Raw genomic sequence first — 20707 nt, 5'->3', positions numbered from 1 at the left:
TCAGGGAGGGCTGGTTCCTTCTGGAGCTTCTAGGGGAGAATACATTTTCTTGCCTTTTCCAGCTTCTAGAGGCTGCCCACCATCTTTGGCTCATGTATTCCTTTCACCTTCAAAGTCAGCAAGAGCCAGTCAAGTCTTTCTCACATTGCATCACTCTGACACTAACTCTTCTGCCTCCTTTTTCCATATTTGAAAGATATGATTGCAATCACACTGGGCCTGTCTTAGTCCATTTTGTGCTGCTATAAAACAATAAGACAGACTTAGTAATTAATAATGAATAGAAAGGTATTGACTCATGATTCTGGAGGTTGGGAAGTCCAAGATCAAGACTGATATCTGATAAGGACCTTCTTGCTGCATCATCCCATGATGGAAGGGCCACGAGAGGCAAGAGGGAGGCAAAGGGGGGCTGAATTTGTCCTTTTATAAGGAACCCACTCTTTCAATAAAGGCATTAACCTATTCACGAGGGCAGAAACTTTATGGCCTAATCACATTTTAAATGTCTCGCATCTTAATAAAGTTACAATGGCAATTACATTTCAACATGAGTTTAAAAAGGTACAAGCATTTAAACCATAGCTGGATTTATCCAGATACTCAGGATAATTTTATTTTAAATTCAGCTGATTGCAATTTGAATTCCATCTGTGACCTTAATCGCCCTAGTCAAGTAACAATAACAGATCCTGGGGATTAAAACATGAACATCTTTGGAGTAATCTTATTTTACCTACCATACTTTATGTAAATTTTATCTCAATAAAAATGGGTATTTTAAAAGCCTATGATATGCCAGTCACTATTCTGGGTTCTTAGATATAGATAGTCCAATATTTATTTATTTATTCTTTTCTGTCTTCTCTACTAGAATCTAACCTTTATGAGATCAGGGTGGTTTGTAGGGTTTACTGTTGTTAAAATAGTATCTAGCACATAGAGGAGCTTAGTAAAAATTCATTGAGTAAATGAATATGAAGTCAAACAATAAATTTTATTTACTTTTGCTGATTTTATTTGTAGTATTGATTGATTTGTTGGCAGAGCTTTATATAGACAAAATCACAGCAATTACAAATTCACAAACCCCAGAAAATAAAAGGTTGTCTTTCAACCATTGAATGTCAGTATTAGAATACCACAATCATCTTACAGGACATCCCAGGAAGCAGGAGACAGAGCCATTCATTGAATGGGGTCAACCTTTATATTAGAATATCAAAGTTTCCTTAGAAAACAATTTGGTTCAGGAGACACACTCAAGGTCTTACTTCCTGATTAATTTTGGTTGTTTTTACTGTTATTCCTTATGAAGCTGAAATATATTATTTCAAACTAAAATATATGGTATAAGAAATACCACCAAAGACAATTTTTCCCCTGTTGTTTATTAAGTATTTTACTAAAGGCTTTAAAAGTCAACACCAGAAAATATGTTTCACACCATCACTTCCTTACATGTTTAGACCTTTGAATGCTTGATCTTCATAACTTCATAACATCAAGCACAAACATACAAAGTCTTGGGGGAAAAAAGTCATTGCATTTGGCTATGCTTGGAGGAGAATAAAAGGGTTCCTTCCTTCTGTTTCCCCCCAACCCCAAGATATTTATGTTCCCTTAGGAAATGAATGCAGCAACAATATGTAAATGTACCAACAACTTCTGACCTCCTTCTTACACTGGTTTGCATTTTGAATATCATAGCTAAGACTCCATGATTTTTTATAACTCTATTCATGAGGGAAAAAATAATTTATTCCACTGAACAATCAGGACAATTTTGATTAAGTTTTTATTACAGAGTTACCCTAATAGAATTAGCACATAGACATATACTGCAATAACCTCTTTACTTCCAAAGACCTACTGATCAATATATTTTATTTTTAAATCATCTTAAAATGTATATGATCTTCTCCAATATTAATGATCATTATAATTAGATTGTTTTTCTTTACAGAGAAAGTTGGTGTGTTTGTGTGCGTGAGTGTGTTTTCCTAATATTTTCTGTGTAAACAAGCAAGAGTTTCGATATAATGCACATTACACAACTTTGAAGAAATAAGTACAACCAATGGAATTTGGTAGAGTCAAGAAATCTAAAGGAAGAATACAGATACATCATAAAGGGGGAGCTAATACTGGGTCATATCCAAGAAAAAATGGAAATGTTGCAGACACAGCTTTCATTCATATGAAGAAGGAATAATAGAATCTCTGTGGGTGCCTCTGTACTTGACAAAATTCATGTGGACTGGAAAATACAACTGATCTGAAAAAGCAACATGACATTGAAGAAGAAGTAGTAATAGGTCAGATAATAATAATGGGGGATTTTTAATTCATAAGATACTGAAAGATACAATTTTTGGTAAAGGACAAAGAATTTTACCTTAGAACAGGGGTCTTTTGAAGCTCCAAAAAGCCTGGTGATAACTTAATACAACTTCTCAAAGTCCTGGGATAAATATGGGCCAAGGGACAAAATAATGAGACCAGGAGGTAAGGGTGGAGGAATACCATGGGGAAGAAAGTACTCTTTTATTTTTTTGTCAACTTTGATTTTAGATTCAGAGGATACATGTGCATATTTGTTAACTGTTATATTGTGAGATGCTGAGGTTTGGAGTATGAATAATCCCATCACCCAGGTACTCAGCATAGTACCCAACAGTTTTTCAACCCTTCCCCTCATCCCTCCCTCTTCCATGCCCCTCTCCTCCCTTTAGTAGCCCCCAGTGTCTATTGTTGCCATTTTTATGTTTAAGGAGAAAATATCCTTTTATTTTATTTTATTATTTTTTTGAGACAGGATCTCACAGTGCTGCCCAAGTGGGAGTGCAGTGACACAATCATGGCTCACTACAGCCTTGACCTCCCAGGCTCAAAGATATTCTCACCTCAGCCTCCCAAGTAGCTGGGAGTACAGGTGCATGCCCCCACACCAGGCTAAGTTTTTGTAGAGATGGGTTTTTACCTTATTGCTCAGGCTAGTCTCAGACTCCTGGGCTCAACAATCCTCCTGTCTCGGCCTCCCAAAGTGCTGGAATTACAGGCATGAGCCACCACTCCTGGCCCAAAAGTATCCTTTTAAATGAAAAGGTAGCTAAAGAAAGAGAAGAAATAAGCAAATTCAAACTGGAACGGAAGGTACAAACCAGAAGTTAGCAGAAAACAAAAGAAGAAATTCAAGGACAATTTTGCAAAGGAATAAAAATGCAAATGCATTTTCTAAAAATTTAAAAAATTTAAAAGAGATAACCAGGCTCAAATTCTGAAGTATTATTTCATAATCACAGAGCAAAAGGTGCAATTAGTGGATTAAAAAGCAAAGAATACCATGCCTTTGGTGGTTGTTTAGAGCATTTAGCGTGGTGCCTTGAACGTGAGGACCACTCTGTTTTTTGAGACTGAGTTTCACTCTTGTCGCCCAGGCTGGAGTACAGTGGCATAATCCAGGAGGAGCACTTTATTTTCAAAATGTGTACATTTGGCCAGGCGTGGTGGCTCACGCCTGTAATCCCAACGCTTTGAGAAGCTGAGGCGGGCAGATTTCCTGAGGTCAGGAGCTCGAGACCAGCTTGACCAATATGATGAAACCCCATCTCTACTAAAAATACAAAAATTAGCCGGGCATGGTGGCATGCACCTGTAATCCCAGCTACTTGGGAGGCTGAGACAGGAGACTCGCTTGAACCCAGGAGACGGAGTTTGAAGTGAGCTGAGATCGCACCACTGCACTCCAGCCTGGGCAACAAGAGTGAAACTCCATCTAAAAAAAAAAAAAAAATAGTGTCCATTTGATTTCCTTTTTGGTCTTTACTTTGGAAAAAATTAAAAAGATTTCCACTTTCAAATTGCCTTGAAGCAGATAGATCAAAGATACTATATTGAATAGGAAAACAAACACACTGATACTTCAGACCAAAGCAAAATATAGTAAAAAGATAAAGATTTAAAAAATCTATCCTAAATTTGTGAAGAAACTTGAGAGTTTAACTGTAGGATCACTGACAAAAAGCAAAACATGTTTAACAAGAAAAAGACCTCATGGCTAGATTGTCCTTAAAATTCATTCATATGAAAAACCTCAGAGGAGACCTGGGTTCTAAGGTCAGTGGATTTCATTTCCTGACTGGCAAGTAGGATCACCAGCCACATGAGCAAACATCCAGTTTGGGAAAAGGGACCTGGGTTTTGTTAGGCGAAATCCTGCCTGGCTAATCTAATGCCTCAGAGTAGTTTAAGAAACTATCTTCAAACATTATGATCAAATGAAAACTACGTTCCTGATCGCACATGTTACTAGACTCAGCTCCATATATACAGTGATTTTAATAGATAAGGATCTTAATGTAGCGTAAACAAATATCCTAAGACATATTACACTAATTTGTCATGAAACTGGGCCTGGAATCTTTTATCCATTTGTTCCTTCTTTCATTTTTCAAATTTCTGCTTTAAACTTTACACACTCCAGATGCATCATCCCTAAGTCAACAGTGGCAACAAAATAATCTATAATAGTTCTGAAAAACATGTTCTCACCCATATTAAGAAATTCAAAGTGACCACCCTTTAAGAATCATAAGCCTGCCAGGCACAGTGGCTCACACCTATAATCTCAGCACTTTAGGAGGCTGACACATCTGAGGTCAGGAGTTCAAGCCCAGCCTAGCCAATATGGTGAAACCTCGTCTCTACTAAAAATAGAAAAATTAGCTGGGCATGGTGGTACATGCCTGTAATCCCAGCTACTCAGGAGGGTAAGGCAGGAGAATCGTTTGAACCCAGGTTGCAGTGAGCTGAGATTGCACCACTGCACTCCAGCCTGGGTGATAGAGGGAGACTCTGTCTCAAAAAAAAAAAGAAAAAAGAAAAAACTAATAATGAGCCTATAAATAACCCTTAAGGAATGGCAAAGAAAAAGAAAAAAACAGTTTTTCACTGGCAAGATGGCTGAATAGGAATAGCTCTGTTCTGCATCTCCCAGCAAGACCAATGCAGAAGGTAGGTGATTTCTGCATTTCCAACTGAGGTACCCGTTTCATCTCACTTGGACTGGTTAGACAGTGGGTGCAGTCCACGGAAGGTGAACAGAAGCAGGGTGGGTGTCGCCTCACCCAGGAAGTGCAAGGGGCTGGGAACCTCCCACCCCTAGCCAAGGGAAGCCATGAGGGATTGTGCTATCTGGCCCAGATACTACACTTTGCCCATGGTTTTTGCAACCTGCAGACCAGGAGATTCCCTAATGTGCCTACACCACCAGGGCCCTGGGTTTCAAGCACAAAACTGGGCGATGTTTGGGCAGACACCGAGCTAGCTGCAGGAGTTTTTTTCATACCATAGTGGTACCTGGAACCCCAGCAAGACAGAACTGTTCACTCCCTTGGAAAGGGGGCTGAAGCCACGGAGCCAAATGGTCTTGCTCAGCAGGTCCCACTCCCATGGAGCCCAGCAAGCTAAGATCCACTGGCTTAAAATTCTTGCCTGCAGCACAGCAGTCTGAAGTTGACTTGAAATGCTCCAGCTAGGTGAGGGGAGGGGCATCTGGCATTACGGAGGCTTGAGTAGGCAGTTTCCCCCTCACAGTGTAAACAAAGCCACCTGGAAGTTCAGACTGAGAGAAACCTAAGGAAGTGCAGCAAAGATGCTGTGGCCATCCTGCCTCTCTAGATTCCTCCTCAGTGGGCAGGGCATCTCTGAAAGAAAGGCAGCAGCCCCAGTCAGGGGTTATAGATAAAACTCCCAGTCCCCTGGGACAGAGCACCTCGGGGAAGGGGCAGCTGTGGGCACAGCTTCAGCAGACAAATATTCTTGCCTGCCGGCTCTGAAGAGAACAGTGGATTTCCCAGCACAATGCTGGAGCTCTGCTAAGAGACAGCCTGCCTCCACTATGGGTCCCTGACCCCCGTGGCCTCCTGACTGGGAGACACTCCCAGCAGGGGTTGACAGACACCTTATACAGGAGAGCTCTGGCTGGCATCTGGCAGGTGTCCCTCTGGGACGAACCTTCCAGAAGAAGGAGCAGACAGCAATCTTGCTGTTCTGCAGTCTCCACTGGTGATGCCCAGGCAAACAGGGTCTGGGGTGGACCTCCTGCAAACTCCAGCAGACCTGCAGAAGAGGGACCTGAATGTTATAGGAAAAACTAACAAACAGAAAGCAATAAGATAAACATCAACAAAAAGATACTCACTCAAAAACCCCATCCAGAGGTCATCAGCATCAAAGATCAAAGGTAGATAAATCCATGAAGATGAGGAAAAACCAGTGCAAAAATGCTGAAAATTCCAAGAACCAGAATGCCTCTTCTCCAAAGGATCACAGCTCCTCAACAGTAAGGGCACAAAACTCGATGGAGAATGAGTTGGACAAATTGACAGAAGTAGGCCTCAGAAGGTGGGTAATAACAAATTCCTCTGAGCTAAAGGAGCATGTTCTAATGCAATGCAAGGAAGCTAAGAACATTGATAAAATGTTACAGGAACTGCTAACTAGAATAACTAGTTTAGAGAAGAACATCAACAACCTGATGGAGCTGAAAAACACTGCACAAGAACTTTGGGAAGCATATACAAGTATCAATAGCTGAATCAATCAAGTAGAAGAAAGGATACCAGAGACTGAAGATCAACTTAATGAAATAAAGCAAGAAGACAAGATTAGAGAAAAAAGAATGAAAAGCAATGAACAAATCCTCCAAGAAATATGGGACTATGTAAAAAGACCAAACATACAATTGATTGGTGTACCTGAAAGTGATGGGGAGAATGGAACCAAGTTGGAAAACGCACTTCAGGATATTATCCAGGAGAATTTCCCAAACCTAGCAAGACAGGCCAACATTCAAATTCAAGAAATACAGAGAACAGCACTAAGATACTCCTTGAGAAGAGCAACCCCAAGACACAGAATCATCAGATTCACCAAGGTTGAAATGAAGGAAAAAAATGTTAAGGGCAGCCAGAGAGAAAAGTAGGGTTACCTACAAAGGGAAACCCATCAGGGAAAAAGAGTGGATATCTCTGCAGAAACCCTGAACCCAGAAAAGAGTGGGGACCAACATTCAACATTCTTGAAGAAAAGAATTTTCAACCCAGAATTTCATATCCAGCCAAACTAAGCTTTATAAGTGAAGGAAAAATAAAATCCTTTACAGACAAGCAAATGCTGAGGGATTTTGTCACCACCAGGCCTGCCTGATAAGAGCTCCTGAAGGAAGCACTAAATATGGAAAGGAACAACCAGTACCAGCGACTGCAAAAACATACCAAAATATAAAGACCAATGACACTATGAAGGAACTGCATCAACTAACATGCAAAACAACCAGCTAGGATCGTGATGATGGGATCAAATTCACACATAACAATATTAACCTGAAATGTAAAAGGGCTAAATGCCCCAGTTAAAAGACACAGACTGACAAATTGGATAAAGAGTCAAGACAGACCCCTCAGTGTGCTGTATTCAGGAGACCCATCGCACATGCAAAGACACACATAGGCTCAAAATAAAGGGATGGAGGAATGTTTACCAAGCACATGGAAACCAAAAGAAAAGCAGAGGTTGCAATCCCAGTCTCAGAGAAAACAGACTTTAAGCCAACAAAGATCAAAAAAGACAAAGAAGGTCATTACATAATGGTGAAGGGATCAATGCAACAAGAAGAGCTAACTATTCTAAACATATATGCACCCAATACAGGAGCATCCAGATTCATAAAGCAACTTCTTAGAGACCTACAAAGAGACTTAGACTCCTACACAACAGTAGTGGGAGATGTTAACACCCCACTGTCAACATTAGACAGCTCAACAAGGCAGAAAATTAACAAGGATATTCAGGACTTGAACTCAGCTCTGGACCAAGCAGACCTAATAGACATCTACTGAACTCTCCACCCCAAATCAACAAAATATACATTCTTCTCAGCACCACATCGCATTATTCTAAAATTGTTAACATAATTGTAAGTAAAACAGCTCTCAGCAAATGTAAGAGAATGGAAATAGTAACAAACAGTCTCTCGGATCACAGTGGAAGCAAATTAGAACTCAGGACTAAGAAACTCACAGAAAACCACACAACTACATGAAAACTGAACAACCTCCTCCTGAATGACTACTGGGTAAATAACGAAATGAGGTCAGAAATAAATAAGTTATTTGAAACCAACGAGAATAAAGACATAACATACCAGAATCTCTGAGACACAGCTAAAGCAGTGTTTAGAGGGAAATTTATAATACTAAATGCCCATATCAGAAAGCAGGAAAGATCTAAAATCAACGCTCTAACATCACAATTAAAAGAAATAGAGAAGCAAGAGCAAACAAATTCAAAAGCTACCAGAAGACAAGAAATAACTAAGATCAGAGCAGAACTGAAGGAGATACAGATACAGGTTTTTTTGAAGGAGAAAACCTTTCAAAAAATCAATGAATTCAGGAGCTGGTTTTTGAAAAGATTAACAAAATAGATAGACTGCTACCCAGACTAATAAAGAAGAAAACAGAGAATAATTAATAGACACAATAGAAAATGATAAAGAGGATATCACCACTGATCCCACAGAAATACAAACTACCATCAGACAGTACTATAAATACGTCTACACAAATAAACTAGAAAATCTAGAAGAAATGGATAAATTCCTGGAAACATACATTCTCCCAAGACTAAACCAGGAAGAAGTCAATTCCCTGAATAGACCAATAACATGTTCTGAAATTGAGGCAGTAACTAATAGCTTACCAACAATGAAAGCGCAGGACCAGATGGATTCACAGCCGAATTCTACCAGAGGTAGAAAGAGGAGCTGGTCCATTTCTTCTGAAACTATTTCAAACAGTAGAAAAAGTGGGACTCCTCCCTAACTCATTTTAGGAGGCCAGCATCATCCTGATACCAACACCTGGCAGAGACACAATAAAAAAAGAAAATTTCAGGCAAACATTACTGATGAACACCAATGCGAAAATTCTCAATAAGATACTGGCAAAACAAATCCAGCAGCACATTGAAAAGCTTATCTACCACAATCAAGTCAGCTTCATCCCTGAGATGCAAGGCAGGTTCAACATACGCAAGTCAATAAGTGTAATCCATCACATAAACAGAACCAATGACAAAATCCACATGATTATCTCAAGAGATGCAGGAAAGGCCTCCCACAAAGTTCAACACCCCTTCATGCTAAAAACAATAAACTAGGTATGGATGGAGCATATCTCAAAATAATAAGAGCTATTTATGACAAACCTATAGCCAATATTATACTGAATGGGCAAAAGATGGAAGCATTCCCTTTGAAAACCAGCACAAGACAAGGATGCCCTCTCTCACCACGCTTATTCAACATAGTATTGGAAGTTTGGGCCAGGGCAATCAGGCAAGAGAAAAAAATAAAGGGCATTCAAATAGGAAAAGAGGAAGTCAAATTGTCTCTGTTTGCAGATGACATGATTGTATATTTAGAAAACTCCATTGTCTCAGCCCACAAACTCCTTAAGCTGATAAGCAACCTCAGCAAAGTCTCAGGATACAAAATCATGTGCAAAAATCCGAAGCATTCCTATACACCAATAATAGAGAGCCAAATCCTGAGTGAGCTCCCATTCACAATTGCTACAAAGAGAATAAAATACCTAGGAATACAACTTACAAGGGACATGAAAGATCTCTTCACAGAGAACTATAAACCACTGCTCAAGGAAATAAGAGAGGACACAAACAAATGGAAAAACGTTCCATGCTCATAGATAGGAAGAATCAGTATCTTGAAAATGGCCATACTGCCCAAAGTAATTTTTAGATTCAATGCTATCCCCATCAGGCTACCATTCACTTTCTTCACAGAATTAGAAAAAACTACTTTAAATTTCATATGGAACCAAAAAAGAGCCCATATAGGCAAGATAATTCTAAGCAAAAAGAACAAAGCTGGAGTCATCACACTACCTTACTTCAAACTATACTACAAGGTTCCAGTAACCAAAACAGCATGGTACTGGTACCAAAACAGATATATAGACCAATGGAACAGAACAGAGGCCTCAGAAATAACACTACACGTCTACAACCATCTGATCTTTGACAAATCTGACAAAAACAAGCAATGGGGAAAGGATTCCCTATTTAATAAATGGTGCTGGGAAAACTGGCTAGCCATAGGCAGAAAACTGAAACTGGACCCCTTCCTTACACCTTATACAAAAATTAACTCAAGATGGATTAAAGACTTTAAAGTAAGACATAAAACCATAAGAAACCCTAGAAGAAAACCTAAGCAATACCATTCAGGACATAGGAATGGGCAAAGACTTCAAGACCAAAACACCAAAAGCAATGGCAACAAAAGTCAAAATTGACAAATGGGATCTAATTAAATTAAAGAGCTTCTGCACAGCAAAAGAAAATATCATCAGAGTTAACAGGCAACTTACAGAATGGGAGAAAATTTTTGTGATCTATCCATCTGACAAAGGTCTAATATCTAGAATCTACAAGGAACTTAAACAGATTTACAAGAAAAAAGAAAACAATCCCATCAAAAAGTGGATGACAGATATGAAGAGACACTTTTCAAATGAGGACATTTATGCAGCCAACAAACATATGAAAAAAAACTCATCCTCACTGGTCATTAGAGAAATGCAAATCAAAACCAAAATGAGATACCATCTCACGCCAGTTATAAGAGAGATAATTAAAAAGTCAGGCAACAGGCCAGGAGCGGTGGCTCACACCTGTAATCCCAGCACTTTGGGAGACTGAGGTGGGTGGATCACGAGGTCAGGAGATTGAGAGCATCCTGGCTAACACGGTGAAACCCTATCTCTACTAAAAATACAAAAATTAGCGGGGCACGGTGGCAGGCGCCTGTAGTCCCAGCTACTCGGGAGGCTGAGGCAGGAGAATGGTGTGAACCTGGGAGGCGGAGCTTGCAGTGAGCTGAGATCGTGCCACTGCCCTCCAACCTGGGTGACAAGGCGAGACTCCATTTAAAAAAAAAAAATGTCAGGAAACAACAGATACTGGAGACGATGTGGAGAAATCGGAACACTTTTACACTGTTGGTGGGAGCGTAAATTAGCTCAAGTATTGTGGAAGACAGTGTGGTGAGACCTGAAGGATATAGAACCAGAAATACCATTTGACCCAGCAATCCCATTACTAGGTATAAACCCAGAGGATTATAAATCATTCTACTATAAAGACACATGCACACATATGTTTATTGCAGCCCTATTTACAATAGTAAAGACTTGGAATCAACCCAATGATAGATTAGACAAAGAAAATGTGGCACATATACACCGTGGAATACTAGGCAGCCATAAAAACAAATGAGTTCATGTCCTTTGTAGGGACAAGGATGAAGCTGGAAACCATCATTCTCAGGAAACTAACACAGGAACAGATAGCCAAGCACCACATGTTCTCACTCATAAGTGGGAGTTGAACAATGAGAACACATGGACACAGGGAGGGGAACATCACACACTGGGGCCTGTTGGGGGATGGGGAGCAAGGGGAGGGAGAGTATTAGGACAAATAGCTAATGCATGCGGGGCTTAAAACCTAGATGACAGATTGATGGGTTCAGCAAACCACTATGGCACATGTATACCTATGTAACAAACCTGCACATTCTACACATGTATCCCAGAACTTAAAGTATAATAATAATAATAAAAGAACAAGAAAAAAAGATGAAAATAAATTGTAAATAAATAACTTGTTTCTAAGGGCATTGCAATACGTAAAACACTAAAAATGCCTTTCTGGTTGATAGAATAGAGACAAGAAAACTTAAATCAACTTCCACAGTTTATCCCTGGAAGAAAGTGAATTACTGAGAATTAAATAATCAATGGATTGTCCCTGTTCCTTCTGCACATCGCTTAAGACAGTTTTCAGTGCCTCACAATTCTCTGTTGTGGTCATCTGGAACCATCCCTGTGGTTCTGGCCTCGGGGTAATAAAGAATAATTTTTGGATTAAGAAATGTCTCAAGAGCCTGTTTGAAGTCTTTTACATACACAGGTCATTAATACGTTTTCACATTGTTTACATGGTTTGAGCTTGTTCAATGAAAAATGTAATGTAGTTGAGAAGAAACTCTCCTCCAGTTGGAAAGGATAATGAATGATGCAGAATAAAGTTATTATATTCAGAGCAAGGACTTCTAAGGTTGACAGTTACAGTTAGAGAACTGAGGACTATATATCTCCTCCCTACCATCTCGCTTCCAGATTGTATGTAAGTGAAAACAAGTCGGACCAAATTGTGACACACAAACAAGTAATTTATTTGCAAGCATGTACAGAAACAACCATGCAACCTGTTCCTGTAAGCAAACATTCTCTTGACACAAAAAGAACTTTGGACAAGTTGCTCCTCCCAGTAAGTACATGGCAAAATATGAAGGAAACTGCCAGAAAATTAACCTTGCAGTGTGGCAATTGAGAGCTGGCTAAACAACGCACACCTATCTAGGCAAAACAAACCTATCTAGGCAAAATCAGTGGTTGTTTTGAAAGCTGATTAAAGAACAAAAACCCATCTAGGACATAAGCCTATGCGGGCAAAATCTCCTTCAGAGGTTTCCAAGGAAGTGACAGCAGTTTTGGGGAAACAGAACCAACTAAACTCACTCAGTCTGGATCTTCTTTTCAAAGGGTATTGGGGGTGGAATGAACAAGTCATTAACCTCAGTTACATTTTTTTCAAAGCTCAACTTTATCACAGAGATAAAAATACAGAAAAAACCCAAACTATACACCTTCAGTTATTTTAAGTGTGTGTCTGCATGTTCCACATTGGCAAGATGGTATCTGTTTTATATTTATAAGCTGATCATATACATATAGAAAAGTTATATTGATTTAGCCTCAGTGATTTTTAAACTGGAAAAATCATGCTTCAGATCATTTATGTGACAAGAGGAGAAGGAAATACAAAACAGAAAAAAGCTGGCAACACAAAACTAAAGAATATAGCCTTGATCTTCTTGTTCATATATAGTTATTATTTAACTCAACCGCATGTGGTATAAAATGGAGTGTTAATTTTAAATGCTACATATTTATATCATAGTTAAGAAGAAATGACATGACTCAATGATACAGAAATTAAATGTCAATTTCTCTTTCCATTTCTTGTTTTAAACTCTGCTTTGAATACTTAGAAGCCATTAGACAGATTCTGAACATCAGACATCTCATTTTCTAAGGAATGAAAAAAAAAATCTGGGTTTTCACTCCTTTTCCATTGTAAATGTATAGATTGAGGTCGTTGGCAAGGAACAGAACAAGATTTTTTATTAGCTGACAATGAGATTCACAAACTATGTGAATCGACAGACAGAGCAGACATCTTTTTCAATGATACTAAACATTCACTTTTGGAGCACAATGTGCTGAATACAGAATCGCATGGGTCAACTTTACTACATTTGCATAGGAAAAGTGTCTCCTGCTGATGTGCATAGGAAATCCTCCTTCAATATTAAGCCCTAGTGCAGATGCTTTGGGGAAAACTAGAAGTTTTTCCCATTTAAAATAAAACAGCATTTTTCAGTGCCTGCTAAAGAGTTATGCCATTGTCTGCAAAGCCAGCTGCAAATAATCACATTTTTTCCAAGAGAGAAGGGAAATCTGCAGATCTGTCAGTAGTAAGATAATAGGTTTGCATCTTCTGGACTACAGCACACAGACCATAGTTCAGCAGGGGAAGAAACCCATTTGATAACCTGCTTTTTGACTTACCATTAACTCAGGAATGGTCATCCTTGGGACTCTCACATGTGCTTACATAGCAGATGCTGAAAGAGCTGGACCAATAATAACCAATATTAAAAGCATTTGTTATGGTGTCTGTCTCTGTTCTGGGTGCTTGTTATGTATTAGCCAGTTTAACTTCTATAATAACCCTATGAGGTAAGTGCTATTCTTATTTCCCTTTGACAGATGAGGAAAGAGAGACAGAAATAAAGCAACATGCCCAAGATCAGTCTTCATAAATGTAAGATGTGAACCCAGGTGATCTGGAGCCACAATCTGTACGATTAGCCACTGCACAGTTCCTGTGGATTCATACATTGACTTTTCCTTTGTCAATACTGCCCCTGCAAATTCTGTTGTCAGCTCCTTTCCTTGCATAATCTGTGCCCCATCTTCCTCCTTGAATAAGATCCTGGGCAGGTTTTACAGCCTTTCTCCTAGAGAATAAATGCCTTCCAATAACTTTGAGGCATAAGAACAGTCATCCTTAGGTAAATAATGCATGAGGTACAATGTAACATTAACTTTTTAAAGCTCCAAACAAGCATCTTCTAGCACCTAGCTCCCCCTAGCTACTGGCTTGTGCAGGCCTTGATCTGGAAGAGGAGCCTTGATTGTCTGCTTCTCTGTTTATTCTACCAATTCCTTCTGCTCCTCCCTAGAGGCTTACCCCTATGGCTTCCCCTCTCAGATATTGTCACTTTGGAAAGGGAAGTAGGTAAGGGAGGCCTTTCTTGCCTGCATTAAGCCATTTGCTCACTCTGGCCACACTGATGCTTAAAACTGACTTGGTCTCTGGGGTGGGTTGCTGTAAGCTCTAGGAGAACTCCATGATCAGGCTAACACCCAGAAATCCCCTACGCAGGTTATACCTTCCCAGTAGCTTCTTAAAGCTCCCCTTTGGCTCTGACTCAGTAATCCAGCTCCATAGACAATTTTTTGTTCTACTTTGAACTCCTCTCCAGGCAGCCCTCCTGTGCCAAATCCTCTTTAAATGTTCCAGGTCAGCTTTCTCTCAAGCCCACCATGAAAAAAAGGCACCCATTTGTCCTACCACTGACAGGGCTGCAGTTATCTCCTAAGCCACTGCTTTCTACTCTGGAACCCCAAGCTGATGTCCAGCTTCCCTTTGGCCCACTGCTCCACATGCTGCAGGCGACCCCAATCCAGACCCCAGTGGGCTGGATTGGGGTCTCCTGCAGCAACTCTCCATGAAAGGAGGAGATAACCCCTTCATGTCCTCACGTTACTATGTCAACATAACCACCACTGTCTTGAGACAATTCTCTAATTTCCAACTTCAGCCTCTTTGTAAGAGTTGGGCTCAATGACCTCAAAGGACTCTCCTAGCTTCTACATCTTTGATTTTCAGCATCTTTGGAATCCACAATTTTATGGCTCTGCCAGGTGCTGTACCTCCTCACTCACCTGGGCCACAACTCTTCAATGTGGAGAAGTCACAGCTGTGCTGTGTGCGTGGCTGGCTGAAGAAATGCTTTCTGCTTTCAACTTGCTTCTGTTGCATGTTGGGTTGTCCAAAAGCAGAAGCTGAAACAGAGTTTGACATACAAGGAATTATTAAGGATCGACACCTATGGAAGAGAGAGGAAAGAAGTAGTATTGGGAGAAAGGAAAAGTCTTTGGTGCCAGTATAACAAAACTTTGGTCAATCCCGGGGAGGGGGGGCTCAGAAGCAAATATTGCTCATCAGAGTTGACCCACATCACACCAGAATGATCAAGCCTTTATAGCCCCATTTTGACCAGGTCGAGCCCTTGAGTGAGGCCACTCTTGGCAGTTGATGCAAAGCCTGAAAGAGCAGCTGGAGGCTGTATGTGGCAGTTGGGCGGTGTATGCTGTGTCCAGCACACTCTGCTTACTTAGAGTGCACACATTCATTCTCTGTCTGCTCCAGTTATACTGGAGAGGAGAATATGGAATGTGAAAAGACAGGACTCACTTCTTTTTTTATCCTGGAAGTCATCAAAAGTGCTCAACCGGTTCAAATGGGGTCAATAAGCTTTGTGAGATGTGGGGTCTGTTTATAGTCAGATATCCATTTCCAGAATCAATGGAGGACAAAGAGAAACCACTCAAACTGCCATAAAGAATTAAGCTATTTCCTACGATGGTGAATGGTAAGAACCATCATAATTGGCAACCCCATTTGCACTCTCCTGCCTCTCCTCTCAAATTTCAGACACTATTTGGGTGGATGTGAGTGAAGAATATATCAATAATAGGGGAAACTAACTATAAAATACAGCTATATCCTATGTTATCAGAATAGTTTTTGTTCTATTTCAATCCTATTTATAGTCATTAATTTCGTATTAGAGCCAAATTATTTAACACCTATAGCTAATTAAAAGACAATTTAACCTATGTACCTAAATAAAGAGTTTAGGCAGCTCTGAGAGTGACTTAATGAGAGTGTTGGTTTCTAAGGATATTCAGAAAAAAAGTAAAAGATGACAGGGCAACATCAAAGCCAGCTAGAGCTCTGATTTAATTACAAGGCCAGCTCCATAACTGAGAGCCAAATGGAAAGTTATCAAGGAAGATATTAAGAAAACAGCCTCAGGTATCCACTTTCCTGGCTCAAGAAGAGTCACAAAGCCCCAAACTCTATCTTTCCATATGTTCACTTGAGTCACCCAAGCTGTGAGTATGGAAACAGATAGACTGTCAACTCTTTACTCTGAGCTATTTATGGAAAACCAAAGGAGTAGGTGATGCTGAGTGAACAGGTGGATTTTAGTAAAATATTTCTCTGGCTGCTTTAACTTATGCAGAATCCAAACTGAAGAAAGCAACATGATGCTAATTAAAGCTGTAGCTCAGAGCTTGCCAAAACTGCTGGCTTTGATGAATGAGCCTTTCAAAGCCTCCCAAGCTCATGGATGATCTACCAGTCAGCACGCACCTGATTCAAAAACTCTCTAATCAAAGAGACTTATTATGTGACCAAGAAGTAAATCTTGAATTATTTTAAAAGAATAACTACAATGATTACTAAGCAACATTTATTTTTAAAAATCCAAAATTTTCTAGACACTTACACAAAATCATCAAAAGATGTAGAACTCTCCAGACTTTCTGTGACACTATTGGATAAAATCCTAATAACCTTTGCTCCCATCTGATGGCTCTGAGAAACAAGCAGTTGGTCTCTATCAAGGCTTTAGGGGTATTTGATGGCAGATCTAGTCATTGAAGATCCAAAGATTGAGGGACCCAAGGAGACTGAACTATTCAGGAATTTCAGATCAAGAGCAAAAAATGACAATGTGAGGTCATTTGTTCTGGAGTTGAATGTGCTCTATCTACTTAGACCACAGGCCAAGTGTGGGAGACATTACTAGTGTTTACTAAAAGAATGCCCTTCAGGTTGGTGTGGCCAGATGCCTAGGTCTAGGCAATGAAATGTGAGTAGAAATGCCCTGTGTTATTTCTGAGCTGAGGTGGTGGAAGCCTGTTAGTGCTTCTCCTGTTTTGTTTGTTGGCTTCCGCAGCAACAGAGGTTTTGTGTTTCAGATGGTACAATGGAATATGGCTGTGCTTCCATCAGCCTGAATTCCTCATTCTCCGGATTCCTGTTGCCCCTCTCTTACCCACATGTAACTGTCCTCTTGAGGTTGGTGAGATCCTTCATATCTGTTTTTATAAATTTTCCATGTTAATATTTGTCCATAAACACATCACACTCTTTTGCATGTGCTTAAGCTTTAAATAAATGGAATCTTACCATGTATATGAGTCTGTATGTTGCTTTATGTTTTTTGATATTTGTCGATGTGTTACACGTAACCATGTAGGTCTTACAAGATTGAATGAATACACCACTATTGGTTTTCCTACTGATGGTTAACTGGGTACTCTTAATTTTGGCTGTAATAGGCAATACTGTAATACATAAGCTTATATAGGCCCCTGAACTCAGGTGCAAGAGTTTTTCAGGAGTTTGTACTTCAGAAGTACAAAGGGGAATCATTGGATTGAAGTATATGAACAGCCTTAGCTTTACTAAACCAACTAAAAATATCTAACATTTGTATAGTGTTAATTCTGCAGGACAGTGTGTTTAAAGCTTTACATTTAATCCTCACACAAACACTTTGAATTACTTTAGAACAGGATCTGACTGGGTATCAAGTAAGCTATATGTAAGTTTTGGCTATCATTGTCATTTCTGTTTCACAGATGAGGAAGTTGGGCAAAAGTATTTGAAATAGCTTGACTGTCACGCAGCTAGCAAGAGAGGAAGGCTTCCTCCAGAGTCCATGCTCTTAAAAAGTAAGCAAAAGGCCATAAAGGAGAATTCCCCTTTCTCCAAAGACTTCCAAAACTCGCTCTTTTCAAGCTTTTCCATTTTTGCCAATCTTATGTATATGAGATTACTGAATTATTTTGATTATTGAATTATTGTCTTGGGGGTTTGTTGTACAGATTATTTTGTCACCCAGATATTAAGCCTAGAATCTATTAGCTATTTTTCCTGATTCTCTACCTCCTCCCACTCTCTGGCCTCCAATAGGCCCCAGTGTGTGTCCTTCTATAGGTCCATGTGTTCTCATCATTTCACTCCCGCTTATAAGTGAGAACATGGGGTATTTTGTTTTCTGTTCCTGCGTTAGTTTGCTAAAGATGATGGCCTTCAACTCCATCGATGTTCCTGTAAAGGATATAGTCTCATGCCTTTTTTTTGTGGCTGCATAGTACTCCATGGTGTATATGTATCACATTTTCTTTACCCAGTCTATCATTGATAGGCATTGGGGTTGATTCCATGTGTTTGTTATTGTAAATAGTGCTGCAATGAACATACTCATGCATGTGTCTTTATAATAGAATGATTTATATTCCTTTGGGTATATACCCAGTAATGAGATTGTTGGGACAAATGATATTGCTGCTTTTAGGTCTTTGAGGAATCATCACATTGCCTTCCACAGTCATTGAACTGATTTACACTCCCACCAGCAGTGTATAAGCATTCTTTTTTCTCTGCAACTTCACCAGCATCTGTTATTTTTGGCTTTTTATTAATAGCCATTCTGACTGATGTGTGATGGTATCTCATTGTGGTTTTGATTTGCATTCCTGAAATAATCAGTGATGTTGAGCTTTTTCTCATATGATTGTTGGCTGCAATACAAACTCTTTTTAATGTTGATCTTTATACAGCAAGCTTGCTGAACTATTTTATCATACCTAATAATTTGTCAGTAAGGTCACTTGGATTTTCAACATACACAATAGAGTACAATCTTTGTAGAAAATGTTGTCTTTTTCACATTCTTATACTTCATTTCATTTATTTGTCTTATACTGGCTGTGACTCCCAGTGAAGTCTTGGACTCAGAAAGCAGAAAAGACATGCACAAAGTCACCCAGATAATGACAGAGAACCCAATGTTGAATACCAAAATCTTGTCTCTTTCTCACTATATAAACATTCAAACACTTTTATCTCAAGAATTCCCTTTAGTCTTCTGTTAGATTGTTAGATCTGTTTTAAATGACTGCACAAAAATTTTAATTAAGGGTGTGATTACCCAAACATTAAAAGTAGGTTGGTTGATAATGAAGTAGTAAAATTAAGATAGTTCTTTTTTACATTTTAGTTATTACAGGAAACTGTCATTACATGCTTCAAGTCACATTGCTTAGCAACAGCTCTTCAAAATTTTCAGTTATCAGCATGATCACAAAAAGAGGATGAACTGCAAAACTAATCTACACAAGCTAGACACATTTGCATCTGGAAATACATGAATAAAAACCTAATTGTTTTAAAATATAGACATTGTCCTTGTGGCATCATTCATTTTTGAGATATTGTAAAGCTAAAGCCCCACATTAGTCATATTAAAAAATTGTTCTTTATTGATATGTAGCACCATATATGTAGACAGTGGCTTTAACATTTTGGCCCTTACATTCCAAATTTTAGGGAGAGGTCACTTTACTCTGAATTGAAAAATAGAAAAATGACCAAGGGCCTCCAGTTCTTCCCTCTTGGGCATGGTTTGCTGCTATGTCTAAATGTTTGTGCTCCCCCAAAATTCATATGCTGAAATTCTAATTCCGAAGGTGATGGTGTTAAGATGGGAGCCTTTAGGGCATGATTAGATCATAAGGATGGAGTCCTTATAAATGGGATTTGTGACCTTATGAAAGAGGCCCGAAAGAGGTCCCTTGACCCTTTCACCATGTGAGATCACAGTGAAAAGACAACCTTCTATTAATAGACAGTAAATCTGTCAGCACTTTGACCTTGGACTTCCAGCCTCTAGAACTGCAACACATAACTTAGGTTATTTTGTTATAATAGCCCAATACCTGCCTCTGGCATAATATTGGCACATTGTAAGTGCTCAGAACTGGACTAGGCTGCATGTCCTACTGTTAGGACAAAACTGCATGTCCTACTGTTAAGTAGATTTAGCGTGGGTTGCATTTTGGAAGGGAGAGAAAGAAGAAACCCAAAGAGCCATGCTTTTGTAACTACTTTTAATGACTGCATATTAGGAGGGTCATATTAGGTACTAGGGTACACAGACGAACAACTATTGTCCCTGCCTTCAAACAGCTACAGGTCTAAGACTCAGTTTGAAAAGCACTCTAAATACTGAGTTATGAGTACTTTAGTAGATGCACATCCAAAGTGGTAGAGAAACAAAGAGAAGATACCACCTAACTCAACTCAGCTTGTTTTCCCCAGGAAGACTGGAACTCTGTGAGTAACTAAACCTTAATAAACTGGATAAGTTATCAACAAGAAAGTAACATTTACAAATATATAAAAATAAACAATTGGCACTTTAACACATAAAAGCTCTTACAAATCAGTGTGTAAAAGATTAACTTTCCTATTGAAAATGGGCAAAGGATATGCTCAAGCA

The 20707-nt window shown here is 39.3% G+C and overlaps 1 long non-coding RNA gene across 1 annotated transcript; it reads left to right on the top strand.

Moving 5' to 3' along the window:
- Nucleotides 1-2175: 2175 nt before the first annotated feature.
- Nucleotides 2176-19518, top strand: LOC117097987. The gene is made up of 3 exons (XR_004443130.1): nt 2176-2318; nt 18003-18095; nt 19427-19518. It is a non-coding gene; the product is annotated as an uncharacterized LOC117097987 (long non-coding RNA).
- The last annotated feature ends 1189 nt before the right edge of the window (nt 19519-20707 follow it).

The sequence above is a fragment of the Trachypithecus francoisi genome, unplaced genomic scaffold (genome assembly GCF_009764315.1).
Source record: "Trachypithecus francoisi isolate TF-2019V2 unplaced genomic scaffold, Tfra_2.0 Lachesis_group15, whole genome shotgun sequence".
Classification (NCBI taxonomy): Eukaryota; Metazoa; Chordata; class Mammalia; order Primates; family Cercopithecidae; genus Trachypithecus; species Trachypithecus francoisi.
Note: the sequence above shows the minus strand (reverse complement) of the source record. Positions and strands in the feature narration are given on the sequence as shown.